The sequence below is a fragment of the Fringilla coelebs genome (genome assembly GCF_963513975.1).
Source record: "Fringilla coelebs genome assembly, chromosome: 1".
Lineage (NCBI taxonomy): Eukaryota > Metazoa > Chordata > Aves > Passeriformes > Fringillidae > Fringilla > Fringilla coelebs.
In genome coordinates this window covers 2,540,471-2,554,792 of record NC_140028.1, presented here as the reverse complement: position 1 = coordinate 2,554,792, position 14,322 = coordinate 2,540,471, and positions in this window count along the sequence as shown.

Here is a 14,322-nt window from a genome sequence, read left to right as displayed (position 1 = left end):
TCTTTAATATAATATAGTATCTTAAAATAATAAATTTGCCTTCTGAGAACATGGAGTCAGATTCGTCATTCCTTCCTGCCATGGGGCACCCCACAAATACAATAGAAACATCTGGAAGAAATGGGTTCTCCAAGGTCTGAAAACTCCTTGAGCACCAATTCCAAGTCTGAATTTCTAAATTCTCAGCAGTCAAGTTGCTCCATCTCCTCCAGCCACTCCTGTCCTACATCTCCTGATCTCCTGAGCCAGTCCAACACCTTTGGCACATGTGGAATTACCTCTTTGGAGGGATGAAGGGACAGGGCTTGGATTCAAAGCCCATTTCACACAGTGTGGATCTTCCTCTTGATGTGTGTAGTGTTCTGGACAAATTAGTGGAAACCTTTCCTACCAGTGCCAGGTTGGATGGGCCTCTGAGCAACCTAGTCTAGTAGAAAGTGTCCCTTTGCAGGGGAGGTGAATGATCTTTAAGGTCTCTTCCATCCCTGTTTGATACTTTAATGCTTCCTCCTTCTTAGCCCCCCAAGTAGCTCATGACAGAGAATTCTTGCTGGGAAGAGTAGAAAAGCCAAACTCCACCCAACTGCAGAGAATCTCATCTCCTGACCTATATATTTCCTGCATGCAGAGAAAAAAAAAAGTGGCTCAGATCTCTCTTCACCATCCTCACTGTGTGTTTGGCTCAGAGGCTCCATCACAGAGAACAGCACCGGTGTGGAAACCCCTCCCCAGCCCCACGCATGTGTGAAGAGCCCTGCATTGGTTTGCTTGCTGAAGCCTCCCAGGGTGTTTTCCCTCTTAAAATTCCTGCTCTGTCTCTCTGTCTCCTCATCACTGGGTACCTGGAAGCCTCATTTCTCCCGGAGTTAATGGTAGGGGAGTGCTCATTATGCAGATGCCAAGGAAGCGTCTCCGTAGCAACAGCAGCCATGGAAGCGCTGGGATCTCGCTTAGCTCCCCAAGCCATTCGTGTCCCTTGCACTCTCAGCAGTGTCCTGCCTGAGGGACAACTTGGCTCCTGCATTTTTTCACACATCCCGGGGTACAGATAATTCCCTGAGTGGAGATCTGAGCTCACCCCCACCAGAAATCTCTTTGCCTTGCCATTAAAGAATGTATCACTTTAAAAAAACTCAGCTTTGGTGCTCAGAAAAGAGTCCCATCAAAGGCATGGACAGAGGAATATTCTCAGGAAACAGATGCAGGTGGAAGCTGGGGATTCGTCTTCAGGGGTGGTCCTTGCAGTGGTGGAATTGTCTCAGTGAAAGTCAGATTTCAAAAGGGAAAAGCTCAATCTCTGAGGTCCCAAAAGGGTGTAAATTAAGACAACAGAGAGATTAAATTGTAGGGTTTAGACAAATGCCCTCCAAAATCATGGATGGTGATGTCAGATGTTCCAACAACAAAATGCAAGCCCATGGCAGCAGCTCTGTCTGGGCAAGCCCCTACTCAGGAGACACAGGATGAGTTCAAGCGGAGTTGAGACATTTATAAAGTTTAAAACAGGGAGTTACTGGGTGAGAAATAAGACTGATGAGTGGGAGGACAGATTAGGGAAAAAAAAAGGGGTGTGCAAGGAGAAACTCCTGGCGCACAAAGTGTTTTTGTTGTATTATTAACATCATCATGAAGAAAACATGTTGTATCATGTTTAGAACACAGTCCCATGGACGATCTAATCAGTGAATGGGAAGGAGCCAAAATGAATCTCTTGTATCTGAGAGTGTCAGTCACAGAAAGGAATGTGGAGAAACTACACCGACTTTTACGACCCAATTTACCATATTCTGAAACTTCCAGCACAGAAAAGGCCTCTGCAAGCAGGAAGGGGCTGTCTTGGTCTCTCCAGCCAGTGGTAAAAATGAGCTAAACTGAGAAAATGTCAGGTCTCCACCGCTTAAAGAGTTTAAAAACAGTTTAGGACATGATCTGTGAGTTGCAGTGTGCCATAAATAATGTTCCTCTGAAGTAGGGGGACAATTACTTTCCCACAAGGGAAATGGAGTTTCCTGGAATTCCCTCTGCAATGCCACTGAATATGCCAGAACAAAATCTATTGGAACAAGTCCAGAGGAGGCCATGGAAATGTTCAGAGAGCTGGAGCCCCTCTGCTCTGGAGCCAGGCTGGGAGAGCTGGGAATGTCCAACCTGGAGAAGAGAAGGCTCCAGGGAGACCTCAGAGGTCCTTCCAGTGCCTGAAGGGGCTCCAGGAGAGCTGGAGAGGGACTTGGGACAAGGGATGGAGGGACAGAACAAAGGAGAACAGCTTTAAACTCACAGAGGATGGGCTTAGATGGGATATTGGGAAGGAATTCTTCCCTGTGAGGGTGGTGAGGTTGCCCAGAGAAGCTGTGGCTGCCCCTGGATCCCTGGATGTGGTTTTGAGCAGCCTGGCCTAGTGGAAGATGCCCCACAGCAGAAAGATTGAAGCAGGATGGTCTCCAAGGTCCCTTCCAGCTCTGTGATTCCATGAAAACCCCTGGCATTTTCAGGCAGTATCACAGCAAATGGGTGGGTGGCCCCTTCCCTTCCCAGGCATGGGATGAGGGAAATCTTCACAGCAGGGCACAGGTTGTGAATGGTATTTAAGGACCAAGGAGCAGCAGGATTCAGAGCTGACACCATTCCCAGTGTCTCCTGCAGGGACATTTATTAAACCCCTACCCCAGGTGTGGCAATAGCTCCCGTTGGTGTGCAGTTGGTTTTTGGCAGGGATTTAATGACTCTGTGAGGAGCAGGGCCAAGGTCCTCATGGTTTGTCACCTCCATGGTCACTGTGTGGTAGGTCACAGCCACGTCATGGTGCTTTTTATATCCCCCCAGCTTGTGAAGTCTGTCCTTGACCCTTCCCTCTGTCCCCTCTTGCCCCCCCCCTAGTTCAGCCCTGTACATATTCGCTGCATGGGAGCTTTTTAATTTGAAGATCTGTCTTTAATCTTTCAACCCTGTGCCCAGCCAAGCTCCATTTCAAACCCCAGGCTCCTCCATGGCAGGCACAGAAAAACTCCTGAACTTTTCTCCAGTGGTGAATTCACACCTTCAGCCCCTCAGATGTTGAATAACTCAACAATTTCTCTTTCTTTGCCTCGCTCAAGAGCTGGAAACTGAGCAACAAAAGAGAAAGGGAAACCGCCCACCCACAGAGCAGCTCTGAGGGCTTTGTTTCCTGGCTTGGCTTCTGGCAAGAGAAGGAACTGTGAGCAGGATGCTCTTCTGGGATGCTCAGGATGAGATGCTGGAGTGTTCCGAGATCAGCTGCCTAACAGGAAAATATGGGGCTGTGTTTCCAAGAAGTCAGGGCTGAATGAAATCAGGATCTGATACTTTTTGAATTGAAAAACTTTTTCTTGTTATCCCACAGATGGTTGTGCTGCAGTGGGACCGCTGTCTACTCCCACAAAACCCCCTCTGCTTGCACCTCCCTGTTCAAATCCATCCTGTGAGGCTCCAAATCCCAATTAGATCCTGATGGGATTCATTGGATTGGATTAATTTTTCCCCTACATCAGTAATTTAATATTTTCTAATGTGACACTAAATAAGTTAAACCAAAGGATTCATTGACTGAGGCTGGCAGAGGGAGAAGGACGGGGAACAATGTCAGAATCTGCAGTCCAAGGAAGACAAAACACTTTTTGTCTTTTCCAGAACTACAGTGGCAATAAAATCTCCAGCAAATGTAAACTCTGAGGATGGGAATCTATGCAGAAAACCTTTCCATAGGCACCGTCACCTCCTTCTGGTTTCCATAGAGATTTGGGTTCCTGCTTCCAGCAGAGAAAATCCTGATTGACACCTTGTACTTTCTGAGAGGTAAAGCCTCAGCAGCACAGGAACAAGCTCTGAATGTTTATTAAAGTCCTTCATGCCAGGGCCTGGGCATTTCAGGGCTTCCTTATTTTATTTATTTTGAAAATTATTTGCTGTTGCTTTTTAATTTTTGACCCCAAGCTTTTCTCATGCTGTGGTAAAGGTGCCGGATTGGCAGCTTTGGACTCTTTGATCACACCCAGATTTCAGCAAACAAAAAGTAAAGCTGCAGACAAATGGCTGAGCAGGGAGGGGAAACAAAATCCCTTGATTTCTCCTGATAGTCAGAATTGCTAGGAAATCCAGATTAAGCAATGACCACATGAGCTGTGGGGAGAATCTTTCATAAAAGCAGAAAAAAGTGGATGCCCAAAGCCATGTCAGTGTCAAAAGGGGCAGAAAATTTGATTTTTCTTCTGTGCCCTGAATGCATTGGAAAGTTTGGGAGGACTTGGGTCCAGTGACTGGCAAACAGAGCTGGTGTCCAGGTTTGTGACATCCATGGGATGCTGATTTTGGAAAACAGGCACTAAATATGTCCAGTTCCTGGAGAGGCAGCTCTGCCTGAGTTCGCTGGGTCAAAGGAATTAAAATAACCTCACCAGGCAGACATCCCCCTGTTTGTTTTCCTTCCTCCTGTCTCTTCTATTTCACTCTGCAGATTTTGGCCAGCACTGCTCCACTCTTTCACTAGAGGGGATGCCAGGCAGTGATTTCTGCTGACACAGGTGACAAACATCCCAGATTTCCTGAGGTGGCTCCATGAGAAATCAGCTGTATTGATATTCCCCTGTTTTTCATCCTCTTGGTGCTTTGATCTAGGAGGCAACATCAGGGATGTTGAAAGGGCTCAGCCTCATTACCTAACCTGTTTTAAGGTAAAATTAATTAAAAATCCTGTGAAGATTGTGAAGAAAAATGTCGATTTTGCATGATCTTGCTTGATTCTATGTGACATAATAATAAAATAAAAAAAAAAGACATTTGGCAGCTGTTCCAAACTCATGTAGGAAAGGTATAGAGGAAGCAACATTTCCTGGATTTTTATGGCATTTCTCTGCCATTCCATTTGCTGAGGTTGTACAGACACTGTGCAAAGCTGCATCAGTCTGTGCTGAAGTGAGGTTTAACTTGAATTTCATTTGGAATGACTGTGATGGAGGCAATATCCTGGTGCTCAGAAAAATCTGGGAATATTTGAGAGGTCTTGTCCTGGACAGGCGCTCAAGGATCAGTGGGAAAGAGAAAGACAAGACTCCTGCTCTCTCAGTATCACAGAATCATGGAATAATTTGGCTGGGAGGGACCTTGAAAATGATCTCATTCCAAACCCTGCCATGGTCAGGGACCTTTCCACTATCCCATGTCTCTCCAAGTCCAATCCAACCATTCTGTGGTTCCCAGGAAAGTGTCCATGGTGCCACGGAGCAGAATTTGCTGGTGACAGGTTTTAGCAAAAAATATTATCTCAGCCTGGATGTTCTTCCAGCTGTTTCTGTGCAGATTTCCAACCTTTCTTCATCCCTCATCACTGACTTTTAGTGTGGAAGAACTTAGGCTGGCCTAAATGCCTGGGTGTCCAAACTTTAATAAGGATCAAAGGTGGGATTAATTCAGCCAAGCTTAATTCATTCCCAGACACGCCTTTCTGATCAAGCCAAAGGGAAGTGAACCATGCTGCATTCAGGTCACCTTAATTCTGAAATAAATTGAAGACACAGGTCTGAAATTCTCCCAAGTAATTTCCGACACCGCCGTGCCTTGGTTCGGTTTGGATTTGCTTTTCTGGAACTCTCTGTGCAGGGGAGTCCTCAGGGACAAGGATCTTTGGGAAGTAATTAATTGGAACCTCCTTTACTTGATTGCAAGGAGATTTAGGAACCTTTACTGAACATGAAGGAAAAAAAAAGGTGATTTCTGAGGAAACTGAGTAGGGGAAGCACAGAGCAGTGATGGAGCTGCTTTCCTGGAAAGGCCACCCTGTCCTCTGCTTCCAGTTCATCCATGTCCCTCCTTTTCCACCCCAGGAAATGGGGATGCTCTGTGTGAGGTGGATACGAGCTCTGAAAACAAGATATTGGTGGGGGTCCTACACAGAACAGAGGGGTCTGCACTCACTTTTCCTTCCTGCCTTCACCCTTGGGTATTTAGTAAATCCCTCTCTCCAACCTCTGCCTCCTCTGGAAAACCAGGGAACACCACTTGGAATGTCCCCAGTGACTCTAGGACTGTAGGGAATGCAGGTTGCTCTAAAGAGTTGATGGTCTCTCCGTGACTGGAGAATCATGGAATTGTTTAGGTAGGAAAAGACATCCAAGATCAACGAATCCAGCCTTTAACCCAGAACTGCTGAGGCCACCACCAAGGACACCTCACTGTGGCCTTCCAGGGCCTGAAGGGGCTCCAAGAGAGCTGGAGAGGAACTTTGGACAAGGGATGGAGGGACAGAACAAGGACAAGGACAAAGGGGAATGGCTTTAAATTGCCAGAGGATGTATTTAGAAGTGATGTTGGAAAGGAATTCTTCCCTGGGAGGGTGGTGAGGCTCTGGCACAGGTTGCCCCGAGAAGCTGTGGCTGCCCCATCCCTGGAAGTGTTCCAGGACAGGTTGGATGGGGCTTGGAACACCCTGGGATAGTGGAAGGAGTCCCTGCCCATGGCAGGAGGTGGAATGAGGTGATCTTGGAGGTTCCTTCCAACTCAAACCATTCTGGGATTCTGTGATCAGCACAGACTTCCTCAAGTACTGCCCTGACATCACTGCCCAGACCCAGAACGGATTTTAAGACTGTTATTTAAGGTAAAAACCTGAAGTCTGGCTTTTTTCCTGCCATCAAAATTGTCAGTGAATTTGGGCCCTCCACTGGATTTGTAATTTTCCAAGTGTGTAACACAGATTTTGTAATGCTGGTCACAAAGAGGGATTATCCCTTCACCCTGTTGGGCAAATACGTTCTGGGTGAGGAAGGGTTTCACACCATTCCAGTGACACTCAGAATAGTCTGAGTCCCTGAAATTCCTACAGCACAAGAGCACAGAGAGTGGAAATCCTGCAACAAGGGAAATATCTGAGTTTATTTAGTTGAATAATCAAATCAGGTAAGGGCAAAATAGGGCGAAGTCAGGTCAGATGAGAAATTCTCCTGATATTTCAGTCTATTAAAATGAAGCTGCAAAAAGACAGTTCTTGCACAGACTCAGCACAAGCCTCAGGGTCCCAAAACAGTAAATTCAAGTTCTTTTTTCAGCTCTCTAACCTTTTTCTTACTTACTTTTTTTTCTTTCTTTTCTTTTGTTTTGTTGTTTTTTTGGTTTTTTTTTCAGTTGAAGTCAGTTTTTAAGTGGCGTTTTTCAGAAAGAAGAAGTCAAAAAGCTCATTTTGAAGATGTCAAGATTCGATTCCTTTAGAAAAATACAAAACACTTTATGCCACTAAGTGGTTCTGTCAGATCCATAAAAATCTGATTTTCTACATTATTTCAATTTTTTGAATGTAGTATTGTCTGAGCACATGTAGGAGGGATGGAAAAACTCATCAATTCCATACCAGAAACATGAAGGCTTTTAGTGAGCTTGGGAATCCCTGGTTTTGCAGGATATAAATTCATAGGATCAGAAAATGGTTTGGCTTGGAAGTGACCTGAAAGATCATCTCATTCCAGCCTGCCATGGGCAGGGACACCTTCCACTGGACCAGGTTGCTCCAAGCCCTGTCCAAATGTCTTGGGCACTTCCAGGGATGGGGCAGCTTGTCTGGGAATTCCATACCAGGGCCTCCCCACCTTCACATGGAAGAATTTCTTCCCAGTGCCCCATCTAAATCTAAATTCCTTCATCGTAAGGCCATTCCCCTTGTCCTATCATGCCAGGTCCTTGTAAAATTCCCACTCCAGCTCCCTTCCCAGGCACAGGAATTCAGGAGCTGAAAGTTGATAAACATCCAAGATGAAATGACTGAAAATGACAATGACACTACAGGCTCATTTTAATTTAACAAGATCCTAAAAATCCCTAAATATATCTAAAAAGTAATGAAAATGGCTGTGTCCTCCATAAAAATCACCACAAACTGTGTCAAGAATCGAGCCAGATGTACACAGCAACCCTCCTTTCAATCCCTAATGATTAAAAATCAGCTGTAAAAACACAAAACCTGCCTGCAGCTCATCCTTGAGTGCTGCAGGAACAGGTCTGGGACAACTTCTTGTTCCATGATGAGAGCGAGCACCCAGCACTCACAGGAGCAGTTTGCATGTGATATTTGGAGCCATTAGGGCCCGTTTTTTCAATAATGGAAATTTCACAGCCTTCCTTAATTGCGTGGAAAAAGGAGATCCAGGGGAGCAGTTGGGCTGTGCACACACACAAGGCCTGCCTGGAAAGTCAATAAATATGATTTACATCACTGAACAGGGCAATCGCTTTGATTGAAAAAGGAGATAAAAGACAAAAAAAAAAAAAAAAAAAGGCTACAAAAAGAAACAAAGCAACCTGGTCTGGTGAAAGGTGGCCCTGCCCATTGCAGAGGGGTGGAACTGGATAATCTTTAGGATTCCTAAATCATAGCCCAAATCATTCTATGATTCTATAAAATAATTTGTATGTGCAATAGTTCCATCTTGGCTCCTTCTTTAAGCTCTCCTGAATAAGCAAATTATGGAGCCTGTCAGTCCAGTCACAACAAAGAAAGGAGAAAATAAAAATTATCAAGCAAAAATTATCAAGAATTGATGACGTTTTTCTCAGTTCTGTAAGTGCTTGGCCTCACGCGCCTTCTCCACCATTTATGGAATAATGGAATTATTACAGCTGGAAAAGACCTCTGAGATCATCCAGTCCAACCATCAGCATGGCCAGATCCACCACCAATCCCTGTCCCCAAGTGCTGCATCCATGAGGCTTCTGAGCACATCTAGGGATGATGATTCCAGATTATTCCAATCCCTGATCCCCCTTAGAGTGAAGAATTTTTTCCTAATATTTAAACCACTCCTGGTGCAACCTGAGGCTGTTTCCTCTGTGAATACTTCTGCATTTTGGATCTTGGATAGTTCCCACTCTGATTTTGAAGGGGATTTCAGTAGTTTGAGGCAGTTAATCCATCACTGGGCTGCATCTGTTCCAGGTGACTCCCTACTCTGAGAGCCAGGAGCAGAAATAAGGCATTTTTCCATTAATTAATGAGTGTAGGTCCAATGACTCTCTAGGGATTTTCATCTGGAACTGTCAGAAAGTAAGGAAATAATAATGATTACAGTCAAACCTGGAAGACTCTGGGCCAAAACTGTAAACCTTATGAGTTTACCTGGCACAGGCAGGCATCTTCCAGCCTCACCTTCCTTTTCCACCTCCCATCCCCATCCTGTCCATGTTCCTCCAGTGCGGTTTTGGCCATCAGTCCTCATCCCTTCTCCACATCACCTCTCTTTTCCCATTCTCTCAGACCTCCCTCACTGAAGCAACCCCTGATCTTGTGTCATGTGGGAATGGGCCGTGTGGGGATGGATGATGACAAGGACAGATTTTTCCCTCCTCAGTGCTTTTCCTGGTTTTAATTCCCACAGTGCACAGTGGAGTTCTGCCCCCCTCTGCTGGAAGAGCTCAGCACCTCCAGCTGAGCTCAGTACCCTCAAAATTCCTGAATTGGGAGGGACCCACAAGGATCAGCAAATCCAGCTCCTGGCCCTGCAGAGAACACCCCCAAAATCCCATCAGGTGCCTGAGAGCGTTGTCCAAATGCTTCTTGAACTCTGTCAGGGCTGGTGCAGCTCTTGCTGGTTTGTTCTGCAAGGATCAGGTCCCTCATGGCACTTTTGGCCATGTCCATAGACCATGAAAAGTCTAAACCTGCTCACCTGTAGCTTCTCTACACTGTCACAGGTTGGGGTGGCACTGGAAGCAACTTTTGTCACTGGTCTGTCCCCTCAATGCTTTTTTCCCCACTTTTTTACTGATTCTGGCAACAAAGGCAGAGTTCAGTTGTGGAACCAAATGCCACCTTCAAAAATTTCCTTCTCACTCTTGCCAAGAGTTTGTGGTTGAAGAGTTGCAAAGAGCTGGAGACTCAGCGCCTCTCCTTGAGGCATCTTTGGCCTTCAGATCATCTCTGCCTCTCCAACCTGAGCTCAAAAAGGATCTCTGGGAGGTCCATTGGGCATTTATTCCCTGCTGTAAACAGAATTACTCCTTTTGTTCCTCCAGCTGACCCACCCAAGTGCACACTGCCACTTGCATCCCACCCTGGACTGTTTTCCTTCATTGGAGAAAGACCAGGGATGGAGCAGGGAATGGGGCTAAATCCATCTGAGTGCAAAGATTTTCTGGAAAAGGATCTGCAGAGGCAGAGTCCTTTAGCTGAACATCTTTGGGGACAATCAATCTATGGCTAAAAATAAACATTTTGGTTTAAAACACTCAGAACTCCTTTCCCTGCTGTGTTCCCTGACACCAGCCTGGATAACCCCAAGATGTTTCAGAGGTAATGAACCCAAGGAATTGAGAATGCATCAGACAACAAAGCCCCAGCTCCTGGATCTCTGCTGGGTGCGGGTGTTTATCACTCACAAAGGCTCTTTGGCTGTCAAATGGAGCTGACTGAGGTTTAATTTCTTTACCTAGTCCTGTCTTGCCTCAGTTCTGCGAATTTCTCAGACATGGGTAGGAATGTGATTGCCCTCATTTCAAAGATTCTTCTCTCAGCTGTACCCAACCAGAGCCCTGCAGGATCCACAATCCCACAAAGGGCCACTTCTCCCAACCCCATGGGCTACATCTGACTCAGTTTTAGGGTCTGAAAAACTCAGTGCATTTCATTTTTTATGTCAACCACATGCTTTTGCTGAGAAAAAAGATTTCCATAAACCAGGTAATCCCAATAACCCCAAATTTTCAGAGGGCAGCAGACACTTGAGCCACCCATGAGGCAAGGAAGAAAGAGCAGCAAATGAGACAGGAAGCAATTGAAGCAGATATTTCAAAGTTTTATTGTATAAATCTACAAAAGGCTTTGCTACAATAGCAAATCGAGTGTAGCACTATTCTACTGACAGGCTCTAGTGGCTTGGTGTGATCTTGTAACTCCAACATGACACATGAGGAATAATCTGCCCGATCCAGTCAGATCCAGGGCAGGTGATGTCGGCTTACAAAGACCTTTTGGCTTCAACCCCTACAACCTGCAGCGACTCAATGCATTTGCCTTTTGCACAAGGTTGCTTGAATTAATAATATCTCTAGTAAAAATAAAAACTCTAAAGTAGTTTCATCAGTAAATGCAAAATCGCCTAGGGAGGGAAAAAAAATAAAATGCAGTGGTTGAAATCTGCTAAAGTTCCAGAGGTACAACACATCCACACTTCTCATTCACGTGACTCTGCCCCAGGAAAATAAACTACCAGTCCTTCCTGGAGAGGCTGGTAATAAAAACCAGGGTGCTACAAGTAAAGCTCCAGTTTGCTGGGAGCAACAATTGAAATCAAATCAGTCCAGGAAATTCAGTTCTGCACACTCCAAAAAGCCAGCTGAAAATGTAAAAAAACCTCAGGACCAAATGACCAAGTAGTGCAGACAGGCTAATTCCCTAAAAAAGCAGGAAAAATAAAATGCCTATTGAGGCAGTCTAGTCCCTTGGAAGAGACTGTGGAAATTAAGCACCTCAAAATCAAATATCATTTAGACCTTAAAACGATGCCTGGGAATCTGCTTTTACATGGTTTTATGGAATTTTCCAGTCCTGGACATTTTTGCTGAGTCTTGTTGGAATGTGCCTTAGGTCCCTCTGGCTTAATTCAAATGCAACAAAACACCACAGGATTTAAGTAATGTGGATTTTTTTGCCCAACACACACCCACCCTCCCCCCCCACTGACACACACACACCCACACCCACACCCACACAGAGGACAGTTGGCTCTGGAAGAGAGAGGAACCAACTGGACCTCTTCGGCTGAGAGATGAACCAAAACTGTCTTGTCCAGCTCACTCGAGCTCTTTTTGGTCTCCCTGGGTCTGGATGGAAACAGTCACTCCAAAGCCAGCACAAGAACCCCAGTTCTTGCAGTAACTCTGGCCCATGCAGACCCAGAGAGCGCCTGCTGTCTCACAAGGCTCCTTGCTGGCAAGACAGCTGGCCCAGATGTGCAGGCTCCAACAGTTCAGACAAGCATCTGGACCGTGGGATGCTTCTCCAAACTCCGGGAGCCCTTTGAGGTTTGGAACTGATACCCGCATGAAACGACTCAGGAGAGGTGAGTTACAGCATGGCCAGCGGGAGGGTTCGTAGCCAAGGCAGGATCAGCCCCCTGGCAAAGTTAATCAGGAAAGTTTTTGGTTTTTTTTCTTTCAGTGAGGATCATTTTCTAGTGAAGATTTCTTTAGGTGAGTCCCAGCAGCCCCAGACTGCAGAGGTGGTGCAGAATCCTCTCCACAGACAGTCAGCATCCCTGCTGTCCCCAAAGCCTGGACTTGGTTCTTCTGTTCTGGCCTCTCTTTCCATTCTCAGCACTTTCTTCTGTGCTTGGAGTACCTGGACCAGCTCAGGCTTTTCTTCATCCTACTGGAAGCCGCTTCCCAGTTTCATTCTGGCTCTCAGCACCTTGAATGTTTGCATTGCACTGCATGGGAGGCTCTTTGGTGCATAGTTTGCCCTCTGTCTTCCTGCAGCACTTTCTTCTCCCCTGGGAAAGCTCTTGGACACAGAGAAGGAATCTCAGCTACAGCAGCAGGGATTGCTGGAAAAGAAAAAAAAACAAAACAACTCCCATTAGATTTTTGACCAACTCCCATTAGATTTTTGAAGTGGAGATAAAGGGGGAATTCTCAGGAGTTGGGATTAAATTTTGCTGTGCCAGCAGGTGTTGGGGTTGAAGGATTTGCCAATGGTCCAGCCAAGAGAAAGCCACAATGTGCAGTCCCTGGAGCATCAATTACTGGGGCTGGTGCTTGGGTTCTGACACCAAGGAGCTGGAATCCCACCTCTCTGGTGGTGCCAGGCTGCTGCAGCCCCTGGGACTGAGGTTTCAAGACTAGCACAGCTGTTTGCACTTGGGCTGTTTAGTATATCAGGTCAGGGCACTGGGGAGATTAAGGTAGACCCACAAGGCAATATGGGATGTAATTACCTGTGCCAGCCTTTCCTTCAGGTGGTGGATCTGGCCATTGGTGGCTGAGGGTCCTGAGAGCAGGTCTGATGTTGAGGCCTTTGTTTTGCAGCTTTTTCTGTGGCTTTCCTCCCAAATGCTGCATGCTGCGAAGTGATTCCTTCTCAGAGGAGGATCTGAGTGAGTCACTGGAAGCAAGAGGAGACAAAGCTTGTAATACATGGCCAGCTCATCCTCAGCAGTGACTCCCACTCCCCCATCACTCAGCCCGGGTCATTAGTGAGAAATGCTCCTTTCTCTGCACACACAGAGCTGTTGACAAACTGGCAACAAGTGAGAGGAGAGCTCCCACCACTCCTGAGACCAGCTCCCAGCAAGGATGCAGAGCAGATCTGCAGCTCCTCTGGGCTGTGCACTGAGCTGGGATGTGCTGCCTCAGGTGAGGACTCAAGCACAGAGATTTTCCATGAAGGACAAGGCAGGTCCTGGGGCTGAGCTAATTAAGAAGCTTCCCATCTTTTGCCAAACTAATTAGAAAGTGCAGGATACTGCCCTCTTTCAAAACTTTTCCCATTCCTGTATTTCCCTTTGGCTGGCTCTCCCTTCCCCTTTCTCCCCACCCCAATCCTTCATATCCCATTTCTGCTGATTTTTTATCAGCTGAGTTTTTATCCCAAGGGCAAGTTTTCTACTGGACATTCTATGACCAGTTTAGCTCTGAGGAGAGAATGCCAGAGAGCTTCCTTACCTTCAGCCTCTCAGAAGGAGTCACAGCAAAGGCCTTCCGAGCCACCAGGGCCATGTGTCACCGCTGTGGCAGTGCCAGGAGCATCCCAGGGTCACTCCTGCCGCTGCATCCCTGCTGTTTATTTGGTCTGGAGGTGGATGCAGATGATGCCCAAGATGTGTCCAGCCTCGGGAAGCTTTGGAGAGCCAAACTTCAGGAATGTCTTTCTTCTCTGAGTCCTATCATCAAGCACTGGCCAAAGGTGAGTGCTGAGCGTTTCCTGCCTCAACATGGAAGAAGTCACAAAGTCCAAGTCCATCTCCATCTCTGGTGAGATGTTGCAGGAATTCCTCTGTGAGCAGACAATACTCTGTCCTCAGGTGCTCCAGGACAGGGGTGCCAGGCTTTCCAGGAGCCTGTGGAGTCTGTCTGTGTGAGCAGAAACTCCCTGCAGCGATGCACAGGCTAAAAATGTGCTGGGGCACACAGATCCTCTCTTCACTTCTTCTGGCTTTTACATGGCAAAAGCTCCTGTTGTCTCCACACATCAGCATGGACTCGATTTGCTGCTCTGGGGATATTTTGCTCTGAATTTAGGGTGTGTTTGTTTGTTTCATTCAAAGAATAAGGATTTTTTTTTCCCTTCCCTCCCCCCCAGTCTCTCTCAAAAAAGCTCTGGTGTCTCCT